Source organism: Rutidosis leptorrhynchoides, chromosome 9 (genome assembly GCF_046630445.1).
Source record: "Rutidosis leptorrhynchoides isolate AG116_Rl617_1_P2 chromosome 9, CSIRO_AGI_Rlap_v1, whole genome shotgun sequence".
In the NCBI taxonomy this organism is placed as follows: domain Eukaryota; kingdom Viridiplantae; phylum Streptophyta; class Magnoliopsida; order Asterales; family Asteraceae; genus Rutidosis; species Rutidosis leptorrhynchoides.
In genome coordinates this window covers 176,386,260-176,411,504 of record NC_092341.1, presented here as the reverse complement: position 1 = coordinate 176,411,504, position 25,245 = coordinate 176,386,260, and positions in this window count along the sequence as shown.

Sequence of the window (25,245 nt, the reverse complement as noted above, 5' to 3'; positions counted from 1 at the left end):
AACTCCAAGGTAATAGTAGAAATGAATAGATTCCTCCAGTGGTAAATGGAAAAAAAGAATGACAGATGCGATAGTTAGGAAAATATCAAGGATTAGAACCGGATTAAGCATTTTCACAATCTTTTGGAAGTATGAATTGAGGAAGAAAGTATAGGAGTGATGGAAATAATGGATCAAAAGAGACGAATTTATAATGAAATATCAGACATAACAATCAAGGCAGATTACCGCATTTAATTAAAGAGATCCTAATTTCCCTATATCCCGAAGAATCAGATCTTATATATATTTCAAAGATTTTCTTTAAATCCCTTGAAATCCAGAAATCAACCCTAACTACGTCAAAAGTGAAGACGAACCTTTAATTTTCTCATTCACTATTTTGTGATAGCTTCACTCGTACGCTTCGAGTAATCGAATGGTTTTTATCTATTTAATCAACGATGATAAAACTCTATTTATCAACTCATATTCGTCATGAAAACAATTTTATTGTTAGCCATGACGACCTCTAACAAATTTCGGGACGAAATTTCTTTAACGGGTAGGTACTGTGACGACCCGAAAATTTTTGACCAAATTTAAACTTAATCTTTATATGATTTCGACAAGATAAGCAAAGTCTGTATTGTTGAGTCTCAAAAATTTTGTACTCTTTTTATACATTAAATTACCCTGTGACTATTCCCGACGATTCACAAATAACTAATTGTAAATATATATGTATATATATTATAATATGAAATATATTAATAAAATATTATGTAATTTAGTTGTCGAAATTAAGGATGTAAAATAATTTATGACTTAAAAATAAAAACTTGTTAAGTAATAAATATATAGAATATATATTTTGAAAACTTTGAATACAAGTATTTAGAAATACTCGTTTTATTTTCTTAACGAAGTTCACAACAAATAATTATATTATCAATGGTAATATATATATATATATATATATATATATATATATATATATATATATATATGGTTTCCATACATAATTAATATTATATGTATATTGTAATATATATAAAATATATAAAAATTAAATATTCAAATATGTTATTATATAATATAAGTATTACATAATTAATAATATGTAAAGTTAATATATTAAATTTTATTACAAGTTAAAATATAGTTGTTATACTAGTATTATTATTATTACTTTTATTATTAATATTTAATATTAATATTAATAAAAATATTATTATCAGTATTATTAAATATATAGACATGAAATTTGATACACATAATTTGTTATATTAATATCATCATTACTATCAATATTAATATTATTAATATCATTATTATTATTACTGAAATTATTAAAATTATTAAAATTATTGTTATTTTTATTAAAATACAGCTTATTATTATTATCATTATTTTTCTTACTTTTATCATTATTCTTATTTTTATTATTATTATTATTTTAATATTATTATTATTATTATTATTATTAATTCTATTGTTATTATTATTAGTATTTTTATTATTAATATATTTATATTTATTAAATAATAATAATAAATCTAATAACGCAGATAAAATGAAATCAGTTGTATATCGACATCAACTTTATTTTTTTTCCTCTGCTTCCTGTTCTTCCTTCTCCGATTGGAGATTCTTTGTCGACCACCATTACTAAATAACAAACAAGTATACTGCTTTAATATTCGATTAACCTCATCATTATAATTTATATAACTGCTATTAACCACTGCTAATTGGAAATAAAATAGAAATATGATCAACATACCCGTTTTCCTCTGTTCGTGTGACTTCTTTTATCAAAAGCTCGAATTCGAATCAATTTCAAAAACTAAAAATGCAGAGTTGTTAGGAATCACATGGTAAAGCTCTCTGTAAATTTTCAAGTTTTAATTTATCAATTTGATTGTTAATTTGAGAGTCAAAGTTTCAAACCAAAAAGTCAAACTATGTGTTCATCGTGAAATTTGAAATCGTTTTAATGTTTCTGGATCAATTGATGATTCAAAATGTTTCTAAGAAGGATTTACTATGTAATTCATGTAGAAATTTTTATCTAAAACTGTTTTAAATTCAAAATAAATTTTTGGTTTATTTTCTTCATTTAATCGAGCTGTTGTGGATTTCCTTTTCTAAAAATCAAATTACCACGACTGATCGTTTAGGTTTCGATTTCACATCCTAATTTAAATTACTAAATAGCTGTTATGATTTTGTAAGTTTCCTGCTCGATTACATTTAGAAGAAGAAGATGAAATCAGAAGAAATGTTAAATAGATTTAAATTACAGAATATAACAGAAAAGTAACAGCGGTGGTTTGATGTGTTTGGGGTTAATCGAGAGGTCTCGGGTTCGAGTTTGGGCGACTACAGTTATTTTTTTTTAAAGCTTGTTGCTAAGGTAGCCTTATTTTATTTTATTATTGTGGTTATTATCTTATTATTATTTGTAACAACCCAAACCAATAACCAACAGATCACGCGAAAGAAATTTTTTTTTTTTATTACAGAATAGTGCTCCACGCGCACCACCTCAGGGTGCGCGGCACGCACAGGGCATTTTCAGTTCTGTCCGGTTTTGTCCATTTTCAAATAAAGATCTCCCACTTCCCGACATATTTAGACGAAACGCTTTTCACAATATGTTATAATGGTTAAAACTCACACGATTCAATAATAAAATGAGTTTTACAAAACGGGGCCCACATCGCCCGTTTTACGAGTTTCATAAAAAAGTTTGAGTTTCGACCACACTAGTTTAAATTCCAAACGACACTATGAGCATGGTGTTTGGGGTTAAACTACCCAAATCTCGGTCAAACTCCAATAGCTATAACATCCAAAAGCGTCCCCTAAACAACAAGCGGGATCTCTAATCCATACGAATGCCCTTACCCTTATCTCCGCCGGAGCCTATAAAAAGATAAACAACGAGAGGGTAAGCAAAGCTTAGTGAATGCAATAATTATACCCATATATATATAATATACCTACTTACAATCACTTACACATATACCGCATACACGCTAGCAATACAATTAGCATACCATCTCAAGTACAAAGCTAATAATCTCCAACAAACCGCTACTAGCGTAATCCATAACATATAATCGACATAATATAATATGCTACAAAACAATACACAACCATGGTTAACCATTCTCGCGTCATGGTGCTACCGGCTATTTGATTCACACCATACGCATCGGTTATGATGCTACCGGCTCTTTGGTTCACATCACAGCCCGAGTCATACTCGCGCTAAAGTGCTACCGGCTCTTTAGTTCACACTCTAACAACTCGTGCCGTAGTGCTACCGGCTCTTTGGTTTACACTACAACACACGTACTATGACGCTACCGGCTCTTTGGTTCACATCATAGCACGCTCGCACATACTATGGCACTACCGGCTCTTTGGTTCATACCATAGCATACAAATAAATACAGTACATACATATGCATATAATCATTCCACTCACCTTAACGCCTTCGGTGAATGTTTTATACTTCCGCAAGCTTCAAGGCAAAGTACCTAATATAATAAGTACTCGATCAACAAAAAAACTTGTTGGACTAAATACCAACACTTCACTCATGTGCATTTAATGACTTAAATGCATTAAATGCCCCATTTTCACCAAAACCGCCCCTTAAGGGTCAAGACCATCATTAATCACTTAAAAGCTAGTGATTAAGGTCCTACAAGACTAACTATTACACAATTAGGGTATTTCATACCTATATTTCCCAACTAGGTCAATCATTAGCCCTTTGACTAATTTAAAGTCAACACACCCATTTCGGGTCATCCACTAACCCATCTAACACCCATTTACTAATTTACTAGGTGTGCTAGTGATTAACTAACCAATTAGGGCTCATAAACATCATTTCACACTTTGAAACCCTAGGTTAGTTACCATTGAGTCTTCATGACTCAATCTTACCCAAGAACACCCAAAATCACCTAATATGGGTTTGATCTTCTTCATTTACCCAAACCCTAACCCATACATAAATCAAAGTAAGGAAATCCAAGTTAGAACATACCACTACAACAAAACGTAGCTAGAGAGGAGATGAACAACTTTAGAACTCGAGCTAAGACCCAAAAGTAGCTCCTCCTTCCTTGGCTTGAGCTTTCTCACACAAGAATCTCTCTCTCTCTCTCTCTAAAATTGAAGTGGAAAAGGATAAGGTTGTTGATAATGGAGTTATGACTCTCCCCAAACTGATCTACTGGCCTTAAACTCGTCCACAAGTGAAATTACCAAAAAGCCCATCAAAATATCTGATTAAAACAAGCAGAACCCAGCTACAGTGGACAGTGCGCCACGCGCACCAATAGGTGTGTGCTGAGCGCACTTTGTCCAGTTCAGCTTCTGACCTCAGTTTTAATACACAACATCACCCACGCTTCATGTACTCTATTTACAGCTCTGTACAATAATATTAGGGTCTTACATTATTATTATTATTATTATTATTATTATTATTATTATTATTATTATTATTATTATTATTATTATTATCATTATTATTATTATTATTATTATTATTATTATTATTATTATTATTATTATTATTATTATTATTATTATTATTATTATTATTAATTATTGTTATTATTATTATGTTAACATGAATACTATGATTAATATTATTATCATTTTTGTTGTTAAGTAACATCCTTAAGTATTATTAGCGTTATTATTAGTATTATTAATATTGATATAAGTATTATTATGATTATGATTATTGTTATTATAAAAATAACACAAAACTATTATTAATATCATTAATATTAGTATTAATATCATTTTATAATTATTAGTATTATTATTATTACTATTATTAACATAATTACTATTATTATTATCATTATCATTTTTGTTATTAGTATTATCATTACTAATAAAGTTATTATTATTATTAAAAGAATCAGTATTATCAAAACTATCATATTTAATAGATAAATATTTTGTATACTTATTACATATACTATAATTATATTAATATTTCATATAACTATATATCAAACATAGTAACATTTTTTTTATAAATACTTACATATAACAAACTATTAATTTTTAAATATAATACTAAACATATATATATATATATATATATATATATATATATATATATACATATACATATATATATATATATATATATATATATATATATATATATATATATATATATATATATATATATATATATATATAGACATATTAATATAACTAGATGTATAAGTATTAATATTTTTTTATATAAATTATTAAAGTATATAAAATTAAACTATTTAATTAAATTATTAATTAAATACATAATTTATTAAGATAACATTTATATCACTAATTATATATATTTGTTCGATTACAATTATGTGTGTTAATATATATATATACATGATATAGGTTCGTGAATACGAGGTCAACCTTGCATTTGTTCAGTTCCGTCGTATGCATATATTTACTACAAGATATCGTATAGTGAGTTTCATTTGCTCCCTTTTTAAATGCTTTTGCAATATATATTTTTGGGACTGAGAATACATGCGCTGATTTTATAACTGTTTTATGAAATAGACACAAGTACTTGAAACTACATTCTATGGTTGGATTATTATACCGGATATCACCCTTTTTAGTTTGGTAATCTAAGAATTAGGTAACAGAAACCCTAATTGACGCGAATCCTAAAAATAGATCTATTGGGCCTAACAAAACCCATCCTGGTTACGGATGCTTTAGTACTTCAATTTTATCATGTCCGATGAGAGTCCCGGAATGATGGGGATATTCTAGATGCATTTTGTTAATGTCGGTTACCAGGTGTTCACCATATGAATGATTTTTATACACAGGTTATGTGTATCATGTTTTGTACACGGGTTACGTGTGCGGTTAAATATTGAAATCTTGTGGTCTATTAAAATTATGGAAATGATTGTTTATGTTAAACTAATGAACTCACCAACATTTTGGTTGACACTTGTAAGCATGTTTATTCTAGGTATGAAAGAAATCTTCCGCTGTGCATTTGCTCATTTTAAAGATATTACTTGGAGTCATTCATGGCATATTTCAAAACACGTTGCATTCAAGTCAATCTTGTTCAAAAAGATTATTATTAAGTCAATGACAGGTTAGTCATTCATATTACGAGAATCATATATCATTTGTATCCATAGGTTATATTTTGAAATGAGTTTGTCTTTTAAAGGAATGCAATGTTTGTAAAACTCAGCATATAGAGGTCAAATACCTCGCAATGAAACCAATTGTTATGAAACGTTTATAATCGATATGAACGGGTCGTTTAAAAAGCTACCCCATTGAGCCCAAGCGCTCCTACGCACCTAGTCTATCAACTAGCTAGATTCATAATCACAATACCTGTATAAAGGTAAACAACGAGAGGGGTAAGCATAAAGCTTAGTGAATGCAATAATTATACATATACATATATAATCTACTTACGTGCAAACACTTACACAAATACCACATACGAGCGAGAAATTCAACAACCATGCAATCACAATGCAAAACTAAATATCCGCAATTCATAATAAGCTAGCATCACCAATAGCATATAGTTCACAATTTAATATGCTAATATAAAATCATACAACCGTGGTTAACCGTAAGCACAAGGGAGTGGTACTCGTGAATGACCATCGGTGTTCCCAACCACCATTAGTATACATACCCGACTAATGTATCACTAACCCAATGAGTGGTATCGAACTCACGAAGTTAAACCCACCCGTCATGCTCAATGTGTTATCGAACTCACGAACTTTAAACCCACATTTCACGCCACACGTAATGATGTGGTATCGAACTCATGAACTTTAAACCCACACCACCCGCCAACCCACACGACAATGAGGTATCGAACTCGCAAACTTTAAACCTTCATCTCATGCCAAACACGATGTGGTATCGAACTCACAAACTTTAAACCCACAATGCATCCCACATAAATAAATACATTATATACATACACGTATAATTATTCCACTCACCTTGGATTGCTCGCACAAGTCATGTGTAACATGATCTCCGTCCTCAAATCCGAGCAAGTAACCACATATATCACACATAGGTACGATATACACATAAATAGCCATCCTCTAAAAGAGAACCCGACACTCACATCCCTTATTCGAGGGATCTCACCTTGCTCATTTGACCCGCCCATTTATCTCCTAATGAGCTTAACCAAATTACCACTTCGGGTGGTAATTTAAACCCACACTAATAAGTACAAGTTAACCTAATTTTCACTCTACACGAACTAGACCAACCTAGGTCCCGATACTAGATTACTACTTAGGTAGTGATCATTTCAAACACCATTTACACCAAAATTGTAACATGTGCAATATTAACCCATATTGCGCTTGACCACATTTGACTTATATTAAAACACCACTTTAACTCAAAAGCACTTCTCATGTGTGATTACTTCCAAAAATGCGATTTAACACTTAACACAAGTGTTTAAACATCCATTTGACCAAAACTAGTGTCATCATCAAATTTAACCCAATTCAATTTACCCATTTTGACACAAGTCACAAAAATGCCCATAATCACTAACGGCTAGTGATTATATTTCCAAAACACCAATTAATACCTAAACCAAGTATTTACATACTTGATTTATCAAAACTTGACTCAAAACTTAGTTTGACACTAAATCAAGGTCAACACCCATCTTGACCTACATATGTTCTTACGAACACCCAAAAAAACCAACACACTTACTACCTAGTGATTTAACACTCAAACCCATGACAAATACTTCCAAATTCATAATCAAACCCTAAACCCACCATAATTAGGTCCACACACACTAACCATACTCAAAACCCCCAAATTTTACCATAAATGGGGTTTATAACCCTAACTAGCACAACCCTAAACTCAAACAAGAATCTTAAATAATGAAATTTGTATTCGAGACTTACCACTACAACCAAAACGTAGCTAGGAATGAGATAAGCAACTTTAATTCATGAGCTTTGTCAAGAATCAAGCTTCTTCTCCAAGATATCGAGCTTTCTCTCTCTAAGAGAGCTTCCTCTCTCTAAAAGTTTGAGAGTGATTGGAGAGGATGAAGATGAGGTGAAATGAAGATGTGGATGAGGTTTGGACAGATTTAAGGCCTCAAAACCATTCATGACATGAAAAGACCAAAGTGCCCTTCATTTAACCTCTTTAAAAATGGGTTAAAGCCAAAAATAGGCTACAAACTTACACAAATGTACTGATATCGCCCGCAAACTCATTTCTATCCTACTGTCGCCTACAAACTTATAAAAAATGTGCTAATATAAACAAAATACTTTTTTAACTATCAACCAAAATGGTTGATTACGTGGCTTCTAAGTAGTCATGACACGTCGGTGATACATCGAAACAGAACTGAAAGTATATGGGTGACATCGGGACACAACTGAAAGTATATGGGTGACATCGAGACACAACTGAAAGTATATGGGCAACATTGGGACATATAAAATGTTAACATCAGCACATTTTTTATAAGTATGTAGGCGACAGTAGGACGAAAATGGGTTTGTGGGCGACATCGGTACATTTGTGTAAGTTTGTAGCCTATTTTTGGCTTTAACCCTTTAAAAATAGAAAAGAATGGTGATGCAGGTCTTGACACGGCATGTCACCTAACTGGCACTGCGTGCCACTTAGGTTCTGAATTTGCTGATGTTTGCCTTGGCACGGCGTGCCACTCTGAAACTGAATGTGATATATAAAATTCAGGGTCTTACACACCAATGCCGACATGCCCCAATAACTCAATGAGTTTTTCATTCTTTTCGACTTCAATCTTGATAGTTTTTTCATTTGTGCCATTGGAGATACTGGGTCGATTGATAACCTCATTGAATTTACGGTGGTCGATATGCTTATTGGGGATGTGTTTAGGAGTGGTAGTGGTTTTTGGTAGAGGATTAGAGTTGTGGGTAGAAGCTGGGGCGTGGTTTTTGTTACGGTCTTTTGCTTTGTACACTTTGAGTAATTGATCACCTGCTATCACCATGTTAATCCTTTTTTCCATAGAATCAATTTGGTGTAATGGTATGTTCATGAATCTCGCAAAACCAAATCGTTTGCCACTTTTTAATCTCTTTTTTGGGATGTAGACTTCCTTTAAATCGCCATATATTTTGAATAGTTTCTAGAAATCAACTGAGCACCAATCGTCTGGGAAATTAAAGAATAGAAAGGAGGTAATATTTTTCTTTACAAGTATAGTGTTGGTTGAGTTGGTCTTAGGATTACCGAATTTGTTTATTAAAGTTCTTGCGTGTTCATTGCTTTTGAAACTTTGGTAAAAGTAGGCTGAGGATGGGAAGGTTTTTATTGCAGTCGGATTTTTGGGGTGATGAGGATCGGCAAGAGGAGGAAAGTCTTCCTTTTGAAGTTCATGGAATCGGTTGGATTGGTAGGCAGTAGGTTTTTTGTTTTTGTCTACTTTGACCCGTATACCAACATTATCCGGTTGATATGTGATGTTGTTAATGGTGCGAGAATGTTGTTGATGTCGATTATTGATTGGTGGGCGAGGTGTGAAGGGTGACGTAGGGATGGTATACATGTTAAGATGGTGATTAGAGATGGAAGATAATGCAGAAAAAGAAAACGATGAAGAGTGCCGAAGTATATAAGACAAACAAATAAATATAAAGTAAGAGTACACTATAAAACTGATCAAAGTATAATACTCTTCCATTTCTAATTTATTGTCCAGTATTTTATTTTGGGATGTTTCAGATTAATTGTCTACTATAATGTAACACCCCAAATAACTAAGGTAATATTTTATGTAATTTAATATTGATATATATATATTGTTGACATTATTTTGTATAATAAAAATGGATAATATTTAAGATTTGTTATTTAAGTTAAAAAGGGACTAGAGATGCAAAGTTAGTTTAAGGACCTCTCATACTATGGTTTTGGTGGGGAGGGTAGAAAGCGCAATTATTGCAAAGATAATTGAATTAAAAATTGTTAAAAGGCTAAAATAACCATCAGATGCAAAAAAAACTCAGAAATCAGTGTGTGTTGTGTGTGTGTGTCGACTAGCACCAAGAAGGGAGGAGAAAATCCCAAATTGGAAGATTTAAGTGTATGCAAGTGAAAATTCAAGTAGTTTAGAGTGCCTTAATCATTATAGCAAGTTGCAAATCTTCAATTCCTTCTTCTTTTGAGCACAATTAGGGTTCTTAAACTCTAAGAATAAGGTATGAACTTCTAACTTGAATTATCACAAAATTGGTTGTATTTTATGAGAAGAATAACTTAATAAGTTGTTATGAGTTGTGATTGTGCATAATGCAAGTATAAAATGAATTCAAGTGATGTTTAGGTGCAAGTTCATGTATGATATTGTTACAAGTAATGATGTTTTGATATATGATGATTTTAAGGTTGCTAGTAGTTAAAATGGGTTTATGCACACCAAGTGTTTGATGAAATGCTTGAGAGAATGATAAGTCCATGTTTGTAAGAGTTAAACTAGAGAAATTGTGTATTTAGGAAAATGATGTTTGTATGATAATGTTTGTTATAATGAAAAAGTGAAAAGAAGAGTTAAGAATTTTAAGTATATGAATGTTCATGAGAATGATGAGGTAAAAAGGGGATTAAGAAAGATTAAGTTCAAATGCGTAAGTATATGAAAGTGTTGTAAGCATTTGAAAGATGCAAATTCGTTTGGATTATGTTAATGACAAGATTAGCTCATGTTGAAAGGACCCGTTCATATACATTATAAACGATTCACAATAGTTGATTACATTGCGAGATATTTGACCTCTATATGATATATTTTACAAACATTGCATTCGTTTTTAAAAGATAAACTTTCTTTACATCGAAAATTGACAGGCATGCATACCATTTCATAATCTCCACTATCCAACTATAAATTGATTTAATAATAATCTTTGATGAACTCAATGACTCGAATGCAACGTTCTTCGAAATATGCTATGAAAGACTCCAAATAATATCTTTAAAATGAGCAAATGCACAGCGGAAGATTTCTTTAACACCTGAGAATAAACATTCTTTAAAGTGTCAACCAAAAGGTTGGTGAGTTCATTAGTTTATCATAATCATTTATTTTCATCATTTTAATAGACCACAAGAATTTCATTTCTAGTTCTCATAAATATACGTCCCATACATAGAGACAAAAATAATCATTCATATGGTGAACACCTGGTAACCGACATTAACTAGATACATATAAGAATATCCCCTATCATTCCGGGATCCTCCTTCGGACATGATATAAATTTCGAAGTACTAAAGCATCCGGTACTTTGGATGAGGTTTGTTAGGCCCAATAGATCTATCTTTAGGATTCGCGTCAATTAGGGTGTCTGTTCCCTAATTCTTAGATTACCAGACTTTAATAAAAAGGGGCATATTCGATTTCGATAATTCAACCATAGAATGTAGTTTCAATTACTTGTGTCTATTTCGTCAAACATTTATAAAAGTGCATGTATTCTCAGTCCCAAAAATATAAAGGGTAAAAAAGGCAAATGAAACTCACCATACTGTATTTCGTAGTAAAAATACATATAACGTCATTGAACAAGTGCAAGGTTGGCCTCGGATTCACGAACCTAAATTAATTATATATATTTATGTGTTGGTCAATATTTGTCTAACAACTTAGGTCAAGTCATAGTGTACCACAATCCTAATGCTCGACACTAATATGCAAAAGTCAACAAAAGTAAATTTGTCTCAAAATAATTTCTAAATATCTATAAATGATTAATATATAGTTTAAATATCGTTGTTTTATATTTTTAAATATTTTTAAAAGATTTATTAGAGTAAATAATATAATTTATTTATTAATAAATAAAATTTTATATTAAATTTATATAATAAAATATACTTATATATATATATATATATATATATATATATATATATATATATATATATATATATATATATATATATATATTAAGTAATAAAATTTATAGGGTTCATTTAATATCATAAAGATAATATGATAGGTATTATTAAAGTAAGTTATTACATGTAGTAAAATATGTTTGTATCACATATTTATTTGATAAAATAATATCTATAATGATAGTAAGTAAAAGTTGTATTATTTTATAATAATAATTATTATTATAAAAATATCAATATTTATAATTACTAAGATAACATTATGATAAAACGATAATTATAATTATGATAACTTTAATATTTACGATAATTTTTAATATTATCTTTAAAATAATAATTCTATTTAAAATAATAATAATAATGATATTTTTTAGTAACAATGACATTTCTATTAAAATGATATTTTTTGTTAAAATGATAGTTTTAATACTAACGATACTTCTAATAATAATAGTAATGATAAAAATAATAAGAACGATAATTTTATCTAAATCAATATCTTATAATATTTTAATTTCATCATGATACTCTTACTTATTATTTCCCAATCATTTCGTTTAATAGCTTTTAATCGTCTTTTATATCGTGTTCATAATAATGATAATAATAGTAAGCAAAATAATTAGGTGTTACAAATATTTTTTTTAATTACACTAATATTAATAATGATAGTTACTATAACATTATTAACGATAATACTAATAATTATCTTAATGATAATATAGTAATAATAATAATAACAATAACCATTTTTAAATAATGATATATATATATTAATAATGATAATAATAATAATAATAATACTAATAATAATGATAATAATAATAATAATTGGATAATAATAATAATACTAATTATAACTTTAACGATAATAACAATAGTAATAATAAAAAAAATAACAATTTTTAATGATAAATCCCCTTTATTGATAAAGATAATAATAATGATAATAATAAGATAAAACTAGAACGACGATAAAAACGACGATAATAATAATCATTTTTAATAAAAATATCGAAAATTCAATTGATTATAACTTCTAATCCGTTCATCGAAACCATTCGATATCTAAAGGAAAAGTTCTTAATTTTTTGCTAGCTTTCCAAGGACATGCATATCTTATACATTATCTCAACCGCAAGTGTAACTAATTCAAGATTCAACCTAACCTATCTAAGGGCAATATCAAAAGTACAAGCATGCATAATCCTAAATACTCGAGCACTAGTCAGGGATACACTATTAGTATGTAAAAGTTAAATTATGAGTACTCACGTATCAATATTGAGATTCAATATTGCAGGAAAGGTACGTAGACGCAACGGAAATGATAAACATTATATTGACCTCACGAGCATACCCATGAACCATACTCAATCACCTCTATAGCTATAACCCATAATTTCCTTAATCCTATCCTACTCGAAAAATAATTTCAAAATCACTCGGACAGCACTCCGTCGTAATATTTTATGTATACTAATAATATCTTGAAATAATACGGAGTAAATATATATATGTAAATCGATTGAGAGAGTTTAGAGAAAAATATTTTCAAGTTTCTATGAAATAATGAAACCTATTGAATTCTATTTATAATAGATTTTTGAATTATTAAAGTGAATTATTAAAGTGTGAATTATAAAAGTATGAATTATTAAAGTGAATTATTAAAGTATGAATTATTAAAGTGAATTATTAAAGTATGAATTATTAAAGTGAATTATTAAAGTATGAATTATTAAAGTGAATTATTAAAGTTAAAGTAAAGTAAAAACAAAGTAAAGGTAAAGTTTAAGTATAGTAAAAGTATAAAACTATATACGTATAATACGTGTATAAATATATATAATATTAATTTAAATCGTTATATATATTTAATAAAATAAAATATAAATATCGTTATCTTTATCATACTAGTTAAGTAATGAGTTGTCAAAAAGTGGTTCTATATATTTATAAAAGTTATATACGTTTTAATAATAAAGTTCTTTTTAAACTGAAAACGTTTTTGTACGTTTGAAACTAAATAGATCAATCGAGTCTTTATGAGATTCAATCTTCCACTATCCTTTTTCTAGTTCTCAATGATTGATAATTTGTTCTTATTTATAAATCACTTTACCATTTTCTGAATATTGTTAAAATGGAAAGATTTCTCAAATCAACGTGGGCCTTTCAACAGAGACTTGTAATCATAATTCAATATATCTGATAATTCAATCATTTGATCTTATCTTCTAATTCCATTGATAAACATTTTGAAACAGATACAATCATATAAAGTATTTACTCTAATATTTTGTTTACGTTTCAAGTTATAATATATATACACATATACATATATAATCATATTCGTTTAATGGTTCGTGAATCGTTGGAACTTGGTCGAGTATGAATGAATGTATGAACATAGTTTAAAATTCTTGAAATTTAACTTAACAAATATTGCTTATCGTGTCGGAAATATATAAAGATTAAAGTTTAAATTTGGTTGGAAATTTTCGGGTTGTCACAGTACCTACCCGTTAAAGAAATTTCATCCCGAAATTTAAGTGGAAAGGTCGTGAATGATAATAAGTATGTTTTCATGATGCATACGGGCTGAAAATTAGAGTTTTATCATCAGCGAATAATTTGGATAAATAATCCATTTATATGAAGAGTACGAATGAAGCTAACATATAAAAGTGAAATGAGTAAGTGTAGATTCATCTTATCATTTGATGTAGATATCATTGATTCCCAGATTTCAAGGGATTTGAAGAAAATCTTCTTAATAAGATTTGACTCTCCGGTAATCAAGGGAATTAGGATCCGCTTTAAATGCGATCGTCCATTTTAATTGTTCTGTCGGAGATTTTCTTATAAATTCACCTACTTCTTTTCCTTACAACTCACACCTTCTGTTGATGCATTTTATGCAAGTCCCTAGACATCTACCCACATCCATTGTAGGTACAACAGTTTACAGGCCACCATGATTGCTCATTATTATCCTATCTGTGTTTGTATGTGGTTACAGGAACTGCAGGAACGAGATTTAGATGTTTGACTATGTTAGACTTAGTCAGACGTATTAGTGAAGCCTCACTAGTACGGCTGACAGGCTCATACGCACGGTTGATGCTGAGCTAAGTTACAATTACAACCTAAATGAGAAGACACGAGTGAGTGATCACCCGTACGACTGATGAAGCCAACTCGTATGTGTGATGAATGAATCGTATGGGTGAGTCAACAGCAGGGGAATATAAAGTCTTATGTTCTTCATTTTAGGTTAAGCCTCTCATTTGTTACACACACTCAGATCTAGTGAGCTCCTCCGATTCTCTCTCAGTCCAAATCACCCAGGTGGTGAATAATAGCTCTAGGTGTTGATCTAATCACACTTGACTTAGTTGTGGTTTGACTAAATTAATCAAAAAAACTTAACCTATTCACTAGAGGGTTTGATTCACTTATTCCGCCATTGTGTGAGTTAAATCTGTTGATTTCTAAGTTCCTAGTCATGTTTCATCACCTTCTATTCTTTCCCCCTCAACTCATATTTTAAAGTATTCATCAATATGCTGCATCCAGTTCTGATTCTCGATATACTTCTAACTTTTGTATCGGTCATTCTTCTTTTTCATCTACCGCCAGAAGAATCTATTTACTTCTACTATACTCTTGGATTTATAGTGTTTCTAGTTCTCCCGTGTCTTTATATTGCTATATGCATCGATATATGGTTTATAATTTCTGGCTTGTCGTTGGGCTTTATATGTTCCCTTATATTTCAAAGTCTCTGCTTCTGTCTTCTATAATCATTATCAATCATAGTTAATGCTCTCTTTTATTTGCTGCAATTTATACCCCAATTTCTATTTCGGAGTTTTGTCCTTTCGTTTCTTCTTCTTGCGATTAAGCACCGCTTGTAATGGTCCAGAATTCACAGATATGAATTTCGGAATGAACATTGTTAATGTTCTAGGAAGGAAATTGTGATGGCACGATCGTGACTTTTCAAATTACTAGAATACCTTGAAAAAGGCCGAATCATCAAGAAATATTTTCTTGATATTTTAGAGGTTAAATAGAATACAAGAGTCGTATAACATGGCACATGATGATGTTATGATCTATGAATCATCACGTTCCATTTAGAAACTCAGCATGACTTACTGTAATATAATCACATTGATCAAGTGTCATTATATTATACTAATTCATGCTTCAGTTCCCAACAATACTTCAAAATATTCCTATTTTAAACTTGAATGTTTCAGAATTTAGAAACTAAAATAGTTTCTTTTATGATGTAATACAGATAGCGCGAAGAGGTAAATGATTTCAAATAAGAAAAATTAAGAAAACATCTTCAGAAATATGGAGGATATTTATAATGAAAGATATGATGATATTTTAGAATTTCCAATATCAGAGGATGATGAAGAATATTGTCCGCAGGGGTTTAGAGTCAGGAGCAAGGTATTCGTTAATGACTTCAGCAGGTACTGAATCATTTAGATCCTTTGAAGTCGGGTTCAGTCTTTGTAATTTGTCCACAGCCTCCTTCCTACTTTGCTCAATCCGTTTTCCAGTTCCAAAACTTCTCTTTTTCTGCGCTTTGCCAGCACACTTCATCATTATCATCCAGCTTTTACCGTTTAAAGTTGTTTATAGTTTTTGCTGCTTCATCAGCATTTTTTCCATTTTCGGAGAACCAATTCGTAGTTCGGAGTGTTTTTCAGAAAATTCACATTCAAATTAAGTCCAGAAGATAGACGTTATATATACACATATAACTGTTGGCGTAGACATACTGCGAGATTTCAAAATACTGATTGCTAATTCTCAATGATTCGTATGGCAATTCTCATTATAAGATGCGAATGAGTAAATGATGGGGTTTCAATGAATAATTATAATGACTTTTTGGAGAGGCTAAAGTCAAAGGGTAATGAAGTTGTTGGTACATCTGCTAATAATGTGGTGGAATGTAAAAGGTTCCCTGGTAACGATGGTGTATATCTCAAGGTTATAATAAGGTTAGTCTGACTGAAAAGTCGAAGTTGACTTGCTGGAGCTGTGACAAAACTGGCTACTTTGAATAGGAGTCGCAAAGTTATTTTTGCTAATAAATGCCAAAGAATCTGATGCGGATACGTTGTTTAAACTTTTACTTTGGTTTCAAGAGTTTTTCGGGTACATAACTGTGGGTAACATGTGGTTGGATCATCATCTCAACTGCTCATCATTCGAAGTGTCTTCAGAAATTTTCGAAGGGTTTGAACACAGATTGTAATCGTTAACAGACATTTGATGTTCTAACACAGTTTTGAAGTCAAAATATAGCTTGTGAAAGATGTAAGGATCTAAGAGTGATGATTTTGGTCATATCTCAAGTTGAATTTTGAGATTTCAAAATCAGAATATGTAATTAAATTTTGAATGAGTATGGTTGTTTTGATTTCTATAAAAGAATGTATATTGTTGTGAAAGTAGAGAGTATAATGGATGATTTGCTGAATCAGATTCGAAGAATGTAACATATTAATTGTCAATTTATATATCTCTCGGGTATTACCTACCCGTTAAAAAAAATTCACAATTAATATTTTGTACAAAAGAATTTTATTACAGTCTTTATGAAAATATATATATGTATATTTTCTTCAGATGTAACATAGATTTAATGAGTTAATGTTAAATTAAACTCATTTGACTTACGGTTGAAACTAGAATTGAATAATCCCTAAAGGCTTTAAAAAGTACATAACTTTTACGCAGTATTTCTTTAATGACATTGAAATTATGAATCAATACTTCGTTATTTGTTGATGTATGATGTTCGGTTCGTGGAATTCTTGTGAATTTCGCAAAGTACGAATGATGTTATCTGAAAAGTTTCGGGTACATCGATGATGAAAGTGTAAAATCAAATATATACTTGATTTATTAAGAATTGGAATTTGTTGAATTGCGACAGAGATAGTAGTTAACGCTGGTTAAGTTGCGGCCGAAGGACGTACATTATTACATATTTGTAATATGAATTAACCGAGTAGTTAAGATTCACACATAATAGCTTAGCACGGAAAGATTTATTTCAATATATATATATATATATATATATATATATATATATATATATATATATATATATATATATATATATATATATATATATATATATATATATATATGTATATATATATAATACACATATAATTTCTTCAGAGGGAATGAGTTAATTCTTCATAACTCGTTGATACAATATACACATTATTGATTCATAATGATGTCCACAGTGATTCTTGAACTGACGGAGTTTGTGATGTTATCGGTGTTGTTGATTCGGATGTTGACTGTACTGACGATGCTGGTAACGCTGACGGTACTGTTGATGCTGTTGGTAAAGCAAGCTTAGCTTGTTAATCACACACCATTTTTGTCAGGGTTTTTACTCTTCCTTCTATCATTTTGGTTCGCTTAACTGATTTATGGTTAGGGCTAGATTAGATAATCTCTAAGACTTTAGAGATTACATAATCGCCGCGGAATGTTTCTTCAATGAAGTTATGAATTAATACTTCATCAGTTATTGTTGTTGGTACTCCTTGGTATCTATGGTGCGTATGACGTTGATGCTCGTGGGACAGATTGTGAAGTTGAGGTTTACGACGCGATTGTGGTTGGAGGTGGTAATGGTACTGTTGGCGTTGCTGATGGTGGTACTGGTTATGCTGCTGATGCTGCTGCTGGTGTTTGTAATCTCTGCACCATATTCTCCAAAGCCACTACCCGAGCGCGAAGCTCGTTGACTTCTTATATTACACCGGGGTGATTGTCGGTTCAGACGAGCGGATAAATAAAATCTAAAATTTGATGTAATATATAATCGTGACAAGATACTCTGGAAATGAGCGAGAAAATGGTGTTTCGGACAGGTTCGCCGGTAAGTGCTTCAGGTTCTTCGTCAAGAGGGCAATGTGGTGGATGGAAGGGATCACCTTCTTCTTGTCTCCAATGATTGAGGAGGCTACGAACCCATCCCCAATTCATCCAGAATAGGTGATGACTGATTGGTTGATCTATTCCGGTCATTCTGCTTTCGGAGCTTGAATGGGATTCCATTTCGGAATCTGAGTGACTTGAACTGATGACGAATTCCATTTCGTACGATTGGATAAAGGATTTTTTTTTCGATATGAAATGATTTTGGCTAACGGATGGTATTCTAATTACATATAATATATATATATATATATATATATATATATATATATATATATATATATATATATATATATAGATTAAAAGATTTCATAGATTACGGAGGACTTTGCGGGATATGTCAGGCAAAGTTTAAAGTAACAGATACGATAAGATATGATTTAGCAGATATGCTAAGATATGAATTTTTGTCTATACACTATTCATGCAATCAATGTAGCAAGACGTGTCTTAGACTAAAAATGATAAGCAGGTAATTTCCTGAGGATGATAAGTAGTTAATTTTTGACACAAAATGATAAGCAAAACTTTTGACATGCAGACACGGTCGAAGTCCAGACCCACTAATGCATCCAATCGACTTATCAGTTAGACACACTAATGCAGACCTGGTTCGCTAAGACCACTGCTCTGATACCAACTGAAAGGACCCGTTCATATACATTATAAACGATTCACAATAGTTGATTACATTGCGAGATATTTGACCTCTATATGATATATTTTACAAACATTGCATTCGTTTTTAAAAGACAAACTTTCTTTACATCGAAAATTGACAGGCATGCATACCATTTCATAATATCCACTATCCAACTATAAATTGATTTAATAATAATCTTTGATGAACTCAATGACTCGATTGCAACGTTCTTCGAAATATGCTATGAAAGACTCCAAATAATATCTTTAAAATGAGCAAATGCACAGCGGAAGATTTCTTTAACACCTGAGAATAAACATGCTTTAAAGTGTCAACCAAAAGGTTGGTGAGTTCATTAGTTTATCATAATCATTTATTTCCATCATTTTAATAGACCACAAGAATTTCATTTTCAGTTCTCATAAATATACGTCCCATGCATAGAGACAAAAATAATCATTCATATGGTGAACATCTGGTAACCGACATTAACTAGATACATATAAGAATATCCCCTATCATTCCGGGATCCTCCTTCGGACATGATATAAATTTCGAAGTACTAAAGCATCCGGTACTTTGGATGGGGTTTGTTAGGCCCAATAGATCTATCTTTAGGATTCGCGTCAATTAGGGTGTCTGTTCCCTAATTCTTAGATTACCAGACTTTAATAAAAAGGGGCATATTCGATTTCGATAATTCAACCATAGAATATAGTTTCAATTACTTGTGTCTATTTCGTCAAACATTTATAAAAGTGCATGTATTCTCAGTCCCAAAAATATAAAGGGTAAAAAAGGCAAATGAAACTCACCATACTGTATTTCGTAGTAAAAATACATATAACGTCATTGAACAAGTGCAAGGTTGGCCTCGGATTCACGAACCTAAATTAATTATATATATTTATGTGTTGGTCAATATTTGTCTAACAAATTAGGTCAAGTCATAGTGTACCACAATCCTAATGCTTGAGACTAATATGCAAAAGTCAACAAAAGTAAATTTGTCTCAAAATAATTTCTAAAAATCTATAAATGATTAATATATAGTTTAAATATCGTTGTTTTATATTTTTAAATATTTTTAAAAGATTTATTAGAGTAAATAATATAATTTATTTATTAATAAATAAAATTTTATATTAAATTTATATAATAAAATATACTTTTATATATATATATATATATATCAAGTAATAAAATTTATAGGGTTCATTTAATATCATAAAGTTAATATGATAGGTATTATTAAAGTAAGTTATTACACATAGTAAAATATGTTTGTATCACATATTTATTTGATAAAATAATATCTATAATGATAGTAAGTAAAAGTTGTATCATTTTGTAATAATAATTATTATTATAAAAATATCAATATTTATAATTACTAAGATGACATTATGATAAAACGATAATTCTAATTATGATAACTTTAATATTTACGATAATTTTTAATATTAAATTTAAAATAATAATTCTATTTAAAATAATAATAATAATAATGATATTTTTTAGTAACAATGACATTTCTATTAAAATGACAATTTTTGTTAAAATGATAATTTTAATACTAACGATACTTTTAATAATAATAGTAATGATAAAAATAATAAGAACAATAATTTTATCTAAATCAATATCTTATAATATTTTAATTTCATCATGATACTCTTACTTATTATTTCCTAATCATTTCGTTTAATAGCTTTTAATCGTCTTTTATATCGTGTTCATAATAATGATAATAATAGTAAGCAAAATAATTAGGTGTTACAAATATTTTTTTTTAATTACACTAATATTAATAATGATAGTTACTATAACATTATTAACGATAATACTAATAATTATCTTAATGATAATATAGTAATAATAATAATAACAATAACCATTTTTAAATAATGATATATATATTAATAATGATAATATAATAATAATAATAATACTAATAATAATAATAATATTAATAATAATAATAATTGGATAATAATAATAATACTAATTATAACTTTAACGATAATAACGATAGTAATAATTAAAAAAATAACAATTTTTAATGATAAATCTCTTTTATTGATAAAGATAATAATAATGATAATGATAAGATAAAACTAGAACGACGATAAAAACGACGATAATAATAATCATTTTTAATAAAATATTGAAAATTCAATTGATTATAGCTTCTAATCCGTTCATCGAAACCATTCGATATCTAAAGGAAAAGTTCTTAATTTTTCGCTAGCTTTCCAAGGACATGCATATCTTATAGCTTATCTCAACTACAAGTGTAACTAATTCAAGATTCAACCTAACCTATCTAAGGGCAATATCAAAAGTACAAGCATGCATTATCCTAAATACTCGAGCACTAGTCAGGGATACACTATTAGTATGTAAAAGTTAAATTATGAGTACTCACGTATCAATATTGAGATTCAATATTGCAGGAAAGGTACGTAGACGCAACGGAAATGATAAACACTATATTGACCTCACGAGCATACCCATGAACCATACTCAATCACCTCCATAGCTATAACCCATAATTTCCTTAATCCTATCATACTCGAAAAATAATTTCGAAATCACTCAGGCAGCACTCCGTCGTAATATTTTATGTATACTAATAATATCTTGAAATAATATGGAGTAAATATATATATGTAAATCGATTGAGAGAGTTTAGAGAAAAATATTTTCAAGTTTCTATGAAATAATGAAACCTATTGAATTCTATTTATAAAAGATTTTTGAATTATTAAAGTGAATTATTAAAGTATGAATTATTAAAGTGAATTATTAAAGTATGAATTATTTAAGTGAATTATTAAAGTATGAATTATTAATGTGAATTATTAAAGTATGAATTATTAAAGTGAATTATTAAAGTATGAATTATTAAATTGAATTATTAAAGTTAAAGTAAAGTAAAAATAAAGTAAATGTAAAGTTTAAGTATAGTAAAAGTATAAAACTATGTACGTATAATACGCGTATAAATATATATAATATTAATTTAAATCGTTATATATATTTAATAAAATAAAATATAAATATCGTTATCTTTATCATGCTAGTTAAGTAATGAGTTGTCAAAAGTGGTTCTATATATTTATAAAAGTTATATACGTTTTGATAATAAAGTTCTTTTTAAACAAAAACGTTTTTGTACATTTGAAACTAAATAGATCAATCGAGTCTTTATGAGATTCAATCTTCCACTATCCTTTGTCTAGTTCTCAATGATTGATAATTTGTTCTTATTTATAAATCACTTTACCATTTTCCGAATATTGTTAAAATGGAAAGATTTCTCAAATCAACGTGGGCCTTTCAACAGAGACTTGTAATCATAATTCAATATATCTGATAATTCAATCATTTGATCTTATCTTCTAATTCCATTGATAAACATTTTGAAACAGATACAATCATATAAAGTATTTAATCTAATATTTTGTTTACGTTTCAAGTTATAATATATATACACATATACATATATAATCATATTCGTTTAATGGTTCGTGAATCGTTGGAACTTGGTCGAGGTTGAATGAATGTATGAACATAGTTTAAAATTCTTGAAATTTAACTTACCAAATATTGCTTATCGTGTCGGAAACATATAAAGATTAAAGTTTAAATTTGGTTGGAAATTTCCGGGTTGTCACACATGTATAGGTGCTAATCAAGACAAAAGAACTTCAAGCGACCAAGGAATCTCATTTAACCAAGGTGAGTTTATAGGGGGTAAATTGGGCGGGTCAAGAGTGGCTTAGTGTTCCCGGATTGAATCCGTGCAAGAGGGCGACGACTAAGTGCACTAGTAAGTTAGCTTAGATAGAATTATTAGGCATGCCTAATAATTGTATCTATGGGTGATGATTAGCTTAGGCAAGGACATTAAGCTTGCTTAATGATCTTTTCTATGGTATGACTTAGCTTAGACACCTTGGGTGCCTATGTATATATGTGATGTAATTGAGGTTAGCTTAGGCATATATGTATGCCTATGGTCATGTTTAGCTTAGACACAATTACTAGGTTGACCTTAGTAAGTTGTGTCTATGGTAAGAAGTAGAACCGGATCCGATAGTAAGTAAGCAACCTTCAGGTTGGAAAGGTTAAGTGATGCATTGTTTATGATTAACGATATACGTTCTTTTATTCGCCTATAACTCACTAAGCATGAAAGCTTACCCATATGTTATGTTTATGTTTTAATAGGAACGAAAGGACATCATGAAGGTAAAGAGCCTATTTGAGGATAGAGGAGCATTGGCCTTATAGTAAGTGGAAGTGCAAGTCCCTATTTTGAATCTAGCTCTATTGATACCGCTTATCGACGCTAAGACTTTTGTACTCATAAACTATGTTTCTTTTGAAATTTGGGACCAAATGTTATGATTAAGATGTGTAAACGTATCGTTCATGACTAAATGATTTTCGAAATGTTTGATGATGTAAGAAACTGTTTAACTAAGTTTGTTTTTGTGTTATGTTGTTAAAAATGGTGTTGGGTGAGAAAGAAATGGTGGAATTGTGATTTTTAAAGCAGGTTGAAGTTCAGTACCAGCGACAGCATAGTGCCGCGTCGCGAGTCCCTTTGTCGCGTCGCGCCCTTTGGCGTATTTTGATATCAGGAGAGCTGAAAAACTGATCTGAGATCCTTTGCCTGGCCGCGCCGCGCCCAGACTAGCCGCGCCGTGGCATATCACTGGACTGGGTGGTCCACTCTGTTTAAAAAAAAAAAAAAAAAAAGTTTTAAGAGCGTTAAATATAAATAGAAAACAATAAGAAAATTAAGTTTTATTATGCCCTTAATGTATGTGAATAGAATTAAATGAGAAAGAAAAAGTAAAGGTAATATTGAAAATTATAAAAAAGTACAATATTATTATAATATCTTTTTAAACTGTGTATTTTCTATCTAAGAACAATTAAATCGGGACCAAGAGAGTATAATAATAATAATAGAGAAATATTCAAATGAAACCAACTTTTAAGTTGAGATCTAAGGGACCAATCAAAGTGCGACACGTGACGCGATAATCACATGTGATTGAAATAAAAAAATTTAAAAAAAAATTTCAGAAATTTTTTTTTAATTTTTTTATTCGAAATTTTTTTTTGTTTTTTTCGAAATTTTAGTAAATCATATGTGATTCTACATTCCAATCACATGTGATTGTAAAACTCAATCACATGTGATTCTCCATGTCCAATCCAATCACATGTGATTGAAATTTTTTTTTTAGTAAAATGTAGAATTTCAGTAAATTTGTGTTGAAACCTTTAAATACCAAGTTTTAGATCAAAACTTGATCAAATCACCGAATTAAAGTCTGAAATTTTGAAGATATAATCACGAAATGCTAACAAACTTGATCAAATCACCGAATTAAGGTATGTTTCCTGTAGAATTTTTTAAAAAAAAATTGATTTTTTTTCAATCACATGTGTTTGGGTTTGAAATTCACATGTAATTGAATTTGAAATGCAAAATTTAAAAAAAAAATTCAATAAAAAGAAATTTCAAAAAAAATTTCAAAAAAAAATTTTAATTTTTCTTTCAATCACATGTGATTGTCGCGCCACATGTCAC